Source organism: Oratosquilla oratoria, chromosome 31 (assembly GCF_046742065.1).
Source record: "Oratosquilla oratoria isolate Oo_2021 chromosome 31, ASM4674206v1, whole genome shotgun sequence".
In the NCBI taxonomy this organism is placed as follows: domain Eukaryota; kingdom Metazoa; phylum Arthropoda; class Malacostraca; order Stomatopoda; family Squillidae; genus Oratosquilla; species Oratosquilla oratoria.
Genome location: NC_134807.1, coordinates 9,114,141 through 9,128,613, shown reverse-complemented (window position 1 = coordinate 9,128,613; position 14,473 = coordinate 9,114,141). Strand labels below are relative to the sequence as shown.

At 39.0% G+C, this 14,473-nt stretch overlaps 1 protein-coding gene and 1 long non-coding RNA gene across 2 annotated transcripts in view; both read right to left on the bottom strand.

The window, feature by feature from the left end:
* LOC143041430 (uncharacterized) overlaps positions 1-14,473 on the bottom strand; it is a 74,972-nt gene that overhangs the window by 48,826 nt on the left and 11,673 nt on the right. The window lies entirely within an intron of this gene.
* Positions 11,032-12,615, bottom strand: LOC143041429 (uncharacterized). Its single transcript, XR_012967804.1, has 2 exons — positions 11,964-12,615; positions 11,032-11,912 (listed from the first exon to the last, which is right to left on the bottom strand). It is a non-coding gene; the product is annotated as an uncharacterized LOC143041429 (long non-coding RNA).

Here is a 14,473-nt window from a genome sequence, read left to right as displayed (position 1 = left end):
AAAGATCAACCAAAACTATTCTACAGATTTGTAAACAATAAACTGAAAAACAAACAAGACTTAGAGAAATTAAGACAAGGAGGAGTTGAATACACTGAGGAAATGGAAATGGCAGAAATTATGAACAAACATTTTAAATCAGTGTTTACAAGGGAAAATATACAACCTGAAGAGATTGAGTGGAAGGAAAAAGTCCCCCCTATGGAAGAAATAGAAGTAACAAAGAATGAAATATTGACACACTTGGGTAATTTTGATGTCAGAAAATCGCATGGGCCAGATGAAATAGCAAACTGGATTCTGAAAGAATGCAGGAATGAACTGGCAGACAAAATACATAGCATAATAAGCAGTTCCTTAAAAGAAGGAAAAGTTCCAGAAGATTGGAAAAAAGCAAATATAGTACCTATATATAAAGGAGGAAATAAAGAAGAACCTACCAACTATAGACCAGTCTCTCTAACAAGTACAATAGCAAAAATATGTGAAAGAATTATCAAAAGTAGATGGGTAAAATACTTGGAAAAAAACAACGTACTAAATCCAAGGCAATTTGGATTCAGACAAGGACGATCATGCGTCACCAATTTAATATGTTTCTATTCAAGGCTAATAGATATAATACAAGAAAGAGATGGATGGGCTGATTGTGCATTTCTAGACCTAAAAAAAGCTTTTGACAAAGTACCACATAAGAAGTTGCTTAAGAAATTAGAATATGAAGGAGGAATACAAGGTAAATTGCTAAATTGGATGGAAGACTTTTTGCAAGAAAGAAAAATGAGAGTAGTGATAAGAGATCAGCACTCAAAATGGAATGAAGTAATAAGCGGTGTCCCGCAGGGAACAGTTCTGGCCCCAATAATGTTTGCTATATATATTAATGATATGGATGAAGGAATTGAAAGCTATATGAGCTTCTTTGCAGATGATGCAAAATTACTGAAAAGAGTGAAAACTGAAGAAGATTGTGAATCACTACAGAGAGATCTAAATAAAGTACAAGAATGGAGTAGGAAGTGGGAGATGGAGTTCAATACAAAAAAGTGTAGTATAATGGAATTTGGAAAAAGCAAAAACAGAATAACAGGATCATATAATTTGGGAAAAGAAGGAATAAAAAAAGTAGAAAATGAGAAGGACCTGGGAGTCATTGTTATGAATAATATGTCACCTGAGAAACACATAAATAAGATTTTTGGAGAAACTTATAATTTAATAAGAACAATCAAAGTGGCATTTACATACCTGGATGAAGAAATGGTGAGGAAAATCCTAATCACCCTGATAAGACCAAGATTGGAATATGCAGCAACGATATGGTCACCAAGTACAAAAAAAGGTATAAAAAAACTTGAAAGAATACAAAGAGCAATTACAAAACTGGCACCAACACTCTCAAAACTATCATATGAAGAGAGACTACAAAAACTTAAACTACAGACACTAGAGCAAAGAAGAGAGAGAGGAGATTTGATAGCTATTTACAGAATCATGAAAGGCATAGAAATTACTGATAGAGAGAATCTGATAAAATGGGATGACAGAAATACAAGAGGACACGGAAAGAAAATAAAAAAAGAGCTATAGAAGAGATTTTAAAAAGAACAGCTTTCCTCACAGAGCAATAGACAGTTGGAACAAGTTAGATGAGAAAGTGGTGTGTGCAAAAACAATACATGAATTTAAAAATAGTTTAGATAAAATGAGATATGAAGACGGGACCCCACGAGCATAGCTCCCCTTCCCGTAAAATACAACTAGGTAAATACACACACACACACACATATATATATATATATATAATTTGTTTCGCTAAACGTAGACAGCATTTAAGGATGATTTAGTGTGTGAGTTTCGATGTATTATATTAGGCTAGGCCTATAGGCTTTACCTCTCCTCGGCGTCTATGCTTCGATTCGTCATTGCAGTGTGGTGGTGGCCCGGCCTAGTGTTTTGTGGTTGGTAGAAAACTGCATATATATATATATATATACATATATATATATACACATATATATATACATACATGTATATTTATCTTGAGGCTATCAACCAATAAGGGGGTCAGAATCTACTGCGGTGGTGCGAGTTAGACCATAATCGCTAACGACGTCTCTTTCCGAATTCTGCGCAGAATTCTCAGGCGATAATTTTTCGAAGTTCAAGTTGGGATGAGTTTGCATGTTTCGTCCACATATTTTGACAATAAATAAATAAACAGATAAAAATGAAATAAATAAATGATAATAATAAACAAATAATAAAATAAATAATAATAATAATAATAAAATAATCATTACAGCATCTTAGATAAATACCTAAGTAAGATGCTGTAATGATTATAATTTATCTTATATTATTTGTTTTTGTTTTGTTATCATTTGTCTGTCTGATTTTCATTTATTATTAGTTATATGTCAATTTATTATTATTTACTATTTACCTGTTTGTTTATCATTTAACTATACCTATGCATTTATGTATTTTATTTGTTATTTACATTATTATAGTTTTTATTTATCATTTTATTATTAATATGATTTTTTTCGCATCCGACCTAGATATGGATCAAAAGGTCTCCTGTCGGCATGCTCCGCCTTTGTAATCCTTTGTAAATAGATAAAATAAAATAAACGCTCTACCAGACAGCAAGGACTAAATTTGGTCAACTAAATTGTTTTATGCGCCCTAACCGAAAATTTTACGTACCTGAAAGACCACATTCGAATAGCGAAGCAATTATTTCCATAAGAATTTTTATGTTAATAAGTTTCACTGACAATGCTTGCTGCATTTATTAATTTCATCATAAATGGTAAGCAACACTACAGCTATTCCATTTGTATGCACTATGATGTACACATAAGTAGTTATAGCATTATTTGTCTATGACAAAATACTTGAAGTAACAAATGTTGATGAAAACTTGCCAGACGCCAACAAAAACTAATAACACATTCATGAAAAACATGTCAACTTTCTTTGGAGTTCGCTTATGCGTAGGCTCCAAATAATATTCACACCACACACTTTCAAAAATAGGCTAACTTTAGAAAATGAAAATACAAACTTCATTTACCTGTAAGGTTGAAACGGACAATTCAAAATGGCCACAGTATGGGTGGCCACGCTACATGATTGATGGTACCAGGAAGCAAAATCGACTCGGATTTTAATTTGAAACAGCTTAGCGCATTTTTCGGCTCACAGAAATATCCAGTATATATTGTTAAAAACCGCCGACCTCAGTCCATACAGTAGTGGTTCATAACCATGGGGTACAAAACCTTAATCCTGGGGGTACGAGACATGATGTATATTTACCATGAGAAAGTATAATGTGCATTCATTGTATCCTACTAATTGACATTTCTAACCTGAAATAAAAAAAATACCTTTGTTCGGTAATTGTTTATATCTAATAATTTCTCAGCAAGATTTATATCACCAATCCTTTTCATGTTTGCGTTCTATTTAGATTGAATGGGGGTACGAATTTTTTTTTAGAGATAATCAGTTAAGAACCACCGCTATACAGGCTCAAGTTCCAAAAACAGTAGTTCACTAATTTCACTGATAACACCGTGCTTCATTCATTGAATCGTACTTTTTCCGATTTCCATACTCAAATTGGTCACAATCCCTAATTCGTTGCTCTCGCTCACAGACACACTAAGATTTTGAACAAATGGCTACTTTATTTAAAATTTGTTTCTCTTCGTCGCTTTGTCACTGATTTACTCCGACCTACTAAATCGCAGTCTGTGTCTGACTGAACTTCTACAAGCAACCAAACATACAATGCCGGTCGTTCAAGATTGTTCTCTGCCAATCAGCATATCTTGTGACTCAGAAGCCACGCCCCTAAGCCAACCTCCCCCGACCTCCTCAACAAGTACTTCAAATAAATACAGAAGCAAAGTCATAGGTACTCAGAATGGACCCAAATTACTATATGACATAACAATACAGTGGCGGATCCAGGATAAGTATTTCGGGGGTTAACCTAAATTTTGTAAATAGATAACGCTTTAGGGGAGGGGGGCTTGTAGTGATTCCTTTATGTACTTAATTATTGCATATATTTATTGTATGCGTAACTCCCCAACATAAAAACTGGTTATCGGTTCGCCCCCCCCCCCCCACCAAATAACATTCCTGGATCCGCGACTGATCCCAGCGTGTATTTTCGATTTCGAAGGACCAGAGAAATGTTTCTCAAAGAGTGGAGCAAACTCATGTAAATAACAACCCTAGGCTAATAAACAGAACATACTACACTGATCTTATTATGATTCAAAATATTTCCACAATCAGTGGCATGCAACTGAGATTAATAAGTTTTATCTTCAATATTATGAACATTTACAGTAATTCACTTACCAACTAACTGAGCAAGATATACGTATGTATTTGGATGTCCTTCCTGGCTAGCCCTGAGCGCTTTTAGACCTAGATAACACAATAAAATACCTCTGATTATCCCTTTGGCCTCTTCTTTAAATAGGGGAGGTGTGTCGAGATGGACGGAGGGTTCCACGTCCATATACATAGTGCAACTGCTATTTATCCATGATATTGTTCGGGGATGGATTCATTGTCACCGTCGTTAGTTTGGAGGGAATCAGACCGTGCGCGCACATACACACACATATACAATGAATATATATATATATATATATATATATATATATACTTATATATATATACATATATATATTATAAATATATTATATATTATATATATATTATATATATATATATATATATATATATATATATATATATATATATATATATATATATACACATATAAATTACGAAGTAATGTTCAATCAAACCCACAATGGGAAGTTAAAATACAACGTGTTTACTTTTAAGTATTTACTTACATATATGTACATATGTACATATATATATATATATATATATATATATATATATATATATATATATATATATGTATGAATGGCAACCAGAAGGACGAAGACCGGTGGGGAGGCCAAGAATGAGGTGGATCGAGAATGTGGATAAAGCTTTGCAGAGTAGAGGAACATCGATTGAAGAAGTCGAAGAGAGTGAAATTTATAACGACAGACAGCAATGGAGAAGAATGGTGCATCGTAACTGACAGGTCTTGGACCTACCAGGAGGATGGTACGGTACGAAATATATATACATATATATATATATATATAACGTGAAAACCACAGTTGGAGCAAAAAAGACTGGAGACGGAATCTATATATTTCGATTGCAAACTACAATCCTCTTCAGTAGTATCTACTGAAAAGGATTGCATTATATACACGTGTGTGTACAGAATGGGTAATATATGCTTATATGCAGTACTTTTAAGTGCGGTTGCGAGGTAAACGTATATGGGTATAGGTGCACATTTTGAGGAGTCGAATTGTGCGACGGAGCCTGCCTGGTCACACCTTGTTCAGTTCGCCATCTCGGCCCAACAACTTTTCGGTTTTCCGTCGACGCTTTCGGCCACGGTTGTCTTCCAGAAATGGTCTCCAGAGTACAGCAAGATGATCTGCAAGTCCCACCATCGCATCAGGATCGCCCTCTTCGCAGCCTTCGGAGCAACGTTCGGACTCTTCATCGTTGGACAAGGCCACTTCTGGATGGAGACCTCTCCCGGAATCGTGATTCTGTTGGCTCAGCTCCTGGTTCTCTCCAGCGGATTCCTCGGCTTCTGCATCGCGAGGAACCCCGGCCGAGGTCCCTGGAGATACGATCCAGAGAGAGCAGAAAAAGAGCTCGAGCCCGTGGGCGGGTTCTGCCCTGCGTGTCGCTACCAGCAGGGTCCCCGCGACCGGCACTGCGAAGAGTGCCGTGTCTGTATTCAGGAGAAAGACCACCACTGTTACCTACTGGGCATTTGCGTCGGGGGCCGCAATTACCCCCAGTTCTTCGGCATGCTCTGGTTCGCCACACTCTTGTACGGCGCCAGCTGCATCGCCACCGTGGTCAACCTCGCCATGACGGGGGGTGAGGGAGGAGTATGGTTGATTCACACTATCGGTCCGGTCGCGCTCCAGTCTCGCTACGCTCCGGTTCTGAGGTATTCAGGGTTGATTCACACTATCGGTCCGGTCACGCTCCACTCTCGGTTCTGAGGTATTTATCGGTCCGCTCTCGTTCCCGTCACCCCCCCTCCCTCGACACCAGTAGAAGTCTTACCATCAGTTACGAAGGATGTGTGACTGTAGTACAGCGAAGTTAGGTCATAGAGCTCTGGTTTACCTTTGACTAATTCTATTAGCATTTCATCTGAAACCACAAAATTAAAGTAAATTTTGTAGGTTATATTTTATTCAGTTGGTGCTTATGTATATCCTAGCTGTGCGCATTGCCATTGTGTGGTGATTGGTTTGACGACGGCATCATCACCACTAGACAGTGATACTAGTGATACTAGTTTTCGTCATCGCGTCGCGCGCTGGGTACCTAGTGATACTAGTGATACTAGTATTCGTCATCGCGTCGCGCGCTGGGTACCTTATCAGCCCATAACACTTTCTGTCTCGTGAGGTCGTCCTTTCTGTAATGGATTCGCGATCTCTGACCCCCGTATGAATTGACCCTTGTTTAAGGGAAGGCGGGAACTTAGAAGAGGCGTATGTTTCCCACGTGTCCCCATTGGCCATTTCTCCCATACAGAGAGATTTTTAGCAAATCAAAATTAGTTGTAGGAGGAGCTTATATCATTAAGAGCTTTCTTCCTAGCCAACATCTAAGTCAAGTTCAGTCTGCTCGGACACTCAAAAGTATTCAGTCAAAGTTGTCAGAGCTCTAACTATTATATATCAATCTAGCCTAAAGCTAAGTATAAGTGATTCGTTCAACGATCAGAGGTTACAGTTGGAACTGCAACCAGGATTCATACAAGGTCGGTGTCTATTAATTAAGTCCAGCCTCCCACATCCGCACACCCGTACACAGCACAGTCATTATTTTGACTCTGAAGTAATAATATCAAAATAATAAAAGTCACATATTTGAGAAACACTAGTCTCATTCACCACCAAATGTGAAGTAAAAACTATATGTATAAAGTTTGTTCGTGTTCCTTGTGATCTAAACTATCTTGGCCAGCTACCACCTACCTATCTATATATTTATATTTAGTCGTAAACAAGGAGCGCGACATTGGTGGCCCCGCGGTGGGATAAAGTTCCCTGTATACATTAACGATTAAAGTTACCTGTATACATTAACCACAAATACATTGCTAAACAATACACTCGTGAGAGGAGGACATTGTTGATGAGCATGTTTGAGATATTTATGAGCATATATGAGATATTTGTGAAATATGTGACTTGATATATTTATACATATATATTTAAAAAAAGTGTGCTTTGTGACATGAAAAATCTATATACCTGGCGTACTCCCCTAAAAACATGGTGTCAAAGAAAAATTGATGTAAGAAATTTTTGACGATTCCCTTAAGGTTTCGAAATTATAAGCGGGCAATGTTGAATGAAACCTATGAGGATATCTATTATAAGCGGGCAACATTGAAACCTATGAGGATATCTATTATTAGCGGGCAACATTGAAAACTATGAGGATATCTATTATAAGCGGGCAACATTGAAAACTATGAGGATATCTATTATAAGCGGGCAACATTGAAACCTATGAGGATATCTATTATAAGCGGGCAACATTGAAACCTATGAGGATATCTATTATAAGCGGGCAACATTGAAACCTATGAAGATATCTATTATATGCGGGCAACATTGAAACCCATGAAGATATCTATTATATGCGGGCAACATTGAAACCTATGAGGATATCTATACCCTTACGTTTCACATGCGGCAATATCGGAAAAAGTCTACGAAAAATATCGAGATGAAACGAAAGAAAAAAAAAAATCGAAAGAATTTGCGGGCAGAAATAAGAAACCAGTGAGGATGTCGTTTCCCTCTCTATTGAATGTATGTGCGGGCTACTGTATGTATTAGCGGGCTGATGTATTTGCGGGCTATGAAGATATTAGCGGGCTATTGAATGTATTAACAGCTACTGCATGTATTAGCGGGCAAAAACACAAACCATTGTAACCAAGGTTCAATGGCATTAAACGAGAATTATGAAATCACGGAGGAAGTCGGTTCCCTCTCGGTTTGAAAAATACGTAGAGGTAGAAAATAATCTCAGTTTGAAATATATATAGAGGAAGGAAATTACCTCGGTTTGAAAACACATGTGTCGCGATCTAAAATTGGAAAAATAATCAGAAAATATTTTGGAAACTATTTTTGTGAACCAATGTCCAGGTTATACCTTTTCCTAGGAAAAAAGGAGGTTCGAAAAGCGCGGTCGTGTCCAGGTTATACCTTTACCTAGGAAAAAAGGAAATACGAAAAAATCTATGTTGCAGGTTATACCTTTACCTAGGAAAAAAGGAAATGCGAAAAAACGATGTCCAGGTTATACCTTTTCCTAGGAAAAAAGGAGGTACGAAAAGCGCGGTCCTGCCCAGGTTATACCTTTACCTAGGAAAAAGGAACTACAAAAAATCTATGTTGCAGGTTATACCTTTGCCTAGGAAAAAAGGAGATACAAAAAATAGAAAATCCCGCTATTAAATGAATTCAAAAAAGGTTACGTCCAAGGTTTATGCCTTTCCTTGATGCAAATGTAAGTCCCGCCAGAAAATGAAATGATTTCAAAAAAGGTTACGTGCGGTCGTGTCCAAGGTTTATGCCTTTCCTTGATGCAAATGTAAGTCCCGCCAGAAAATGAAATTATTTCAAAAAAAGGAAAACGTGCGGTCGTGTCCAAGGTTTATGCCTTTCCTTGATGAAAATGTAAGTCCCGCCAGAAAATGAAACGATTTCTAAAAAAGGAAAACGTGCGGTCGTGTCCAAGGTTTATGCCTTTCCTTGAGGAAATTGTAAGTCCCGCCTGAAAAATTAAATGAATTTTAAAAAGGGGTTTGCGCGGTCAAGGTTATACCTTCCTTGAGGAAATTGTAAGTCCCGCATGGAAATAAAATTGATTTTAAAAAAGGATTTGCGCGGTCAAGGTTATACCTTCCTTGAGGAAATTGTAAGTCCCGCATGGAAATGAAATTTATTTTAAAAAAGGATTTGCGCGGTCAAGGTTATACCTTCCTTGAGGAAATTGTAAGTCCCGCATGGAAATAAAATTTATTTTAAAAAAGGATTTGCGCGGTCGTGTTCAAGGTTATACCTTCCTTGAGGAAATTGTAAGTCCCGCCAGAAAAATTAAATGGCATGCGCGGTTGTACATGTTTCAAGGATGAAAAATTCCCTTGGTATATCGGTACCTGAGGTATGCGCGGTTGTACATGTTTCAAGGATGAGAAATTCCCTTGGTATATGAGATCAAACAAAAAACTGTGTGAAACACAATGATCCCTCGGTAAATGAGGTTTTGAGGTTGAAACTTTCCCTCATCGAAATTATGCATGATACAATTTAGTGAGGAAGCAACATTCCCTCAATGGAGACAGCCCTTCATGTGAGTAAAATAGTAAAAATGAAATCATTCTTCAATATATAAAAATCCCAAGAATTAAAGTTATGCCGTGGAATATTTAAATCCCGCGAGTTTGAGCCAACCCCTCAGTAAATGAACGTCCAACATGTTAAAGGAACAATATAAGTGAAATTCTATAACTCCATCTGTGAGAGGAATTCTCGCGTGCTAAGATTTAAACGAGGTTGACATTAAATCCTCGGTAAATTAAAGCCCCGTGAATAAATAAGGAGGACAAAAAGTTGTCCTGTGATTGGGAATTGCGCGATTATACAAAAAATTTGAGTTCTCCGTTACATTACGGTTTTCTATATTTCAACAGCTATTGAGACAGACATTCCCTCAAAAGCTGGACAGTTACAGTTCCTGTTAAAGGAAATTATATGAACCAGGCGCACGCGTGGTACAAAAACATCTTGTACAGATGTCAGTGGCAAATTAAATTGCTTGTGTCCTAATGACAACCGTCGGTGACTGATTTCTATACCACAACGGCAGTTACGGTCAGCAATAAACCTATGCATGTCAGTGTAGTGCGTCTCGGGTTGTGCACATGCACATTTCTGATGCATTGTCTCGGACTTGTGAAAAACAGGCCACACTGTTGCCTTAAAAATCATATGTATAGATATGAAAACATAATCTATATACTTAAATAGATGTTTGCACCCATACAAAGGAATGGAAATTGAGTTCCCATTAAAAGTGAGGATATTAAGCGGTGGTTTCGCGGAAATAATATAAAGTTCCAGAGATGAGGACGTTGATGTATTGGATGATGTTGTACATATAATTAGCATTAATGCTAATAGTACAGATTTATTGCATCTAAAGGAATCAGGTTCTTCTTGCACATTGCCTGCCCTCTCTTTCGGCTATGGATGAACTGAAATGTTTAACATAAGTAGTTTCCGTGTTCACCTATATGATTTCCGATATAAACGAATTGTGAAGCGGTGCACTGTATGTCTAACATCATTATCACTCTGACTTACAGGATTAATACAGGAACCTATTAGCCAAATATTGAAGAGCTATGTCTACATTACATAAAATTGGAATAAACAGATTATCTTAATTTTCTGCATATGTCGCCGTGACCGTGAGTGATGAACATATGTCAATTATTATACCAGAGATTTCTGCATATGTCATTACGTTATACCAGTGTCATAATTTGGATTCTGCCTACACTTCGAGACCATGGTTTAACTTGAATAAATTGGTTCAAGGTTTACGTCTTGCTGTTGCCAAACCCAAGACAATATTTGCCAAACTATTTGTCTCATGTCAAAGTGCCGTACAACCATTGACACATGATACAACTTCCGCGTGTTATATGAATACCGTGTTTCTGCTCAAATATTGCGAGCATTACACAAAATAAATGATTCTAATTCAAGAACAATATTAACAAGGAACATATTAAATGAGATGCGAAGCCCCATCTGACTCAAATCTTCGCTCACACCGCCGCGATTGAATTCTTAAGGACACCGTTAACCTGTTATAAGGGATGAGTATGCCAGTTGATTGAAACAAATCTGATCAGTCACAAATGACTAGGGTGTTGGGAGTGACATTATTGGACTTGGACCTGTATGCCGCGATATTATTCTTCATCATTCCTCGCGTCCTAAGACGGACAGACAAATTACACATCGTTGTTTTCACAACGATTATTTGGACAATTGTGCTGCCTCTAAGACTGTTTTGCAGATACGTAGCGGACCGGTCCCATAGAATTTGGCCAGGTGCTGAGACAACTCTGCAGCGGACTTGTCATCACCTTTGACCCGAGTCGCCCGGTTTGTGGGAAAGCACCCACGCTATTCTCCTTTGGCCTATCGCCCGGTTTGTGGGAAAGCACCCACGCTATTCTGCATTGGACCACAACTGAGGCCCTGTCTTTGTCGCCTCAGAGATTATTGGATCACATTGAGGCCCTGTTTTTGTCGCCTCGTGGATGCATCTTCCATATCATCAAGAATTATACCTGCATTAACATTTAAAAAAAAAATAAAAAATATATTATTTTATAAACACATTTTGTGTCAAAACTATTTATATATTTTGTCTACGGAGGTTTTTTACACTCTGGGCCCATCGTTCCCATGGCCGGTTGATTTCCACTGTGTGGACTTCTATCCTCTCTGAGTTCGAGGCCCCTAGAGTTTTTTCCCTCCTCATGAGTCTTCTTTTGTGTTGTAGTGTGCTGGGTCGTTTAAGGCTGTGACATTGGTCGTGGCGTGTGGGGACACACGCTTCTTCGGAGGGGGGCTATGTGGTGATTGGTTTGACGACGGCATCATCACCACTAGACAGTGATACTAGTGATACTAGTTTTCGTCATCGCGTCGCGCGCTGGGTACCTAGTGATACTAGTGATACTAGTATTCGTCATCGCGTCGCGCGCTGGGTACCTTATCAGCCCATAACACTTTCTGTCTCGTGAGGTCGTCCTTTCTGTAATGGATTCGCGATCTCTGACCCCCGTATGAATTGACCCTTGTTTAAGGGAAGGCGGGAACTTAGAAGAGGCGTATGTTTCCCACGTGTCCCCATTGGCCATTTCTCCCATACAGAGAGATTTTTAGCAAATCAAAATTAGTTGTAGGAGGAGCTTATATCATTAAGAGCTTTCTTCCTAGCCAACATCTAAGTCAAGTTCAGTCTGCTCGGACACTCAAAAGTATTCAGTCAAAGTTGTCAGAGCTCTAACTATTATATATCAATCTAGCCTAAAGCTAAGTATAAGTGATTCGTTCAACGATCAGAGGTTACAGTTGGAACTGCAACCAGGATTCACACAAGGTCGGTGTCTATTAATTAAGTCCAGCCTCCCACATCCGCACACCCGTACACAGCACAGTCATTATTTTGACTCTGAAGTAATAATATCAAAATAATAAAAGTCACATATTTGAGAAACACTAGTCTCATTCACCACCAAATGTGAAGTAAAAACTATATGTATAAAGTTTGTTCGTGTTCCTTGTGATCTAAACTATCTTGGCCAGCTACCACCTACCTATCTATATATTTATATTTAGTCGTAAACAAGGAGCGCGACAATTGTATCAGTGATAAATAAAAAGAAAACGTATTTTTATCATTTATCTACCTTTCGCATGATTCCATTGTGGTGTTTTCTTTGGATTATCCATGGTTTGGTAGGACAGAAGGAAACACTATTTGCTTAAACGAAGACTGAATCTCGACTGGAGTGGAGCAGTAGGCAGGGCTGCAGCGTTTTCTACACTGCCGTGTAGAATGGGAGTGTTGCCATACCGGGGTATACATTTTTCTCGGGCGTGTGCAGACTTTCATAGCAAGATATACTTGTCAAACTTTGACAAAATGTTGGTTCTAGTTTTTTTTATTCTTGAATGTATATAAGGCCCCATGCCCTAACATATTCAGTAAGATATGAAAATTCTTTTTTATTATTATTATTATAGCTAAAAGAAAGCTGAAACTGAAGCGTATATATTTTTTTACTACACCGTGAAAACGTATCTAGGAGGTGCTAAGATGCGAGGGAGGGTGGAGGGGTGTGGAGTGTTTTCGGGGATGGAATGGGTGGGAAGGATTGTATGCCTTGTCCTTTTTTGGCTACCTCCCTGGTAAGGGGGAAAAAGCCTTGGTATATGTATGTAAAAACGTATCTTTTGGGGTACAATATTTTATAAGTAACACAATTACCAATTAAGTCATATTTTGATGTACCATTTATTATTTGATAACAGTTCTATGATTTTTAAACAAAAGTTTGAGTTTTTAAATGTTATGAACAGCCCGCTGATATGTAGAAAAAATTTCCTCATATCCTTGTGCAGTTGCCACATGCCGCTATTTGGTACAAAATTCTACGAAACGGCAGCCCTGGCAAGTGCAGGACCGTGGCAACTGAGTTCACACTGGCGCTCACGGTTCGGTCACGGTCCAGTCTCGCTCCAGTAAAAATATCTTTTGACGGAACCGTGACCGGAGCGAGACCTGAGCGAGACTGGAGCGAGAGCGCCAGTGTGAATGCTTCCATTGAAATTAATGAGACAATATTGGACCGGACCGAGAGCGTAGCGAGACTGGAGCGCGACCGGACCGATAGTGTGAATCAACCCGTATGGTCCCAGGCGGTTCTCCTCGTCGTGTCGGCCGTACCTGGAAGCCTCCTGGGTAGCCTGACGTGGAGCCACACGGTCCACTTCTTCAGTAGGTAACAGTGGTGGTCTTTCTCCTGAATACAGACTCGGCACTCTTCGCAGTGCCGGTCGCGGGGACCCTGCTGGTAGCGGCAGACAGGGCAGAACCCTCCCACGGGCTCGAGCTCTTTTTCTGCTCTCTCTGGATCGTATCTCCAGGGACCTCGGCCGGGGTTCCTCGCGATGCAGAAGCCGAGGAATCCGCTGGAGAGAACCAGGAGCTGAGCCAACAGAATCACGATTCCGGGAGAGGTCTCCATCCAGAAGTGGCCTTGTCCAACGATGAAGAGTCCGAACGTTGCTCCGAAGGCTGCGAAGAGGGCGATCCTGATGCGATGGTGGGACTTGCAGATCATCTTGCTGTACTCTGGAGACCATTTCTGGAAGACAACCGTGGCCGAAAGCGTCGACGGAAAACCGAAAAGTTGTTGGGCAGAGATGGCGAACTGAACAAGGTGCGACCAGGCTTCGTTCCACACTACTTCTCAAAATGTGCACCTATACCCATGTACGTTTACCTCGCAACCGCACAAGTACTGCATATAAGCATGTATTACCCATTCTGTACACACACGTGTATATAATGCAATCCTTTTCAGTAGATACTACTGAAGATGATTGTAGTTTGCAATCGAAATATATAGATTCCCTGTCTCCAGTCTTTTTTGCTCTAACTGTGGTTTTCACGTTATATATGTGTGTATATATATATATATATATATATATAT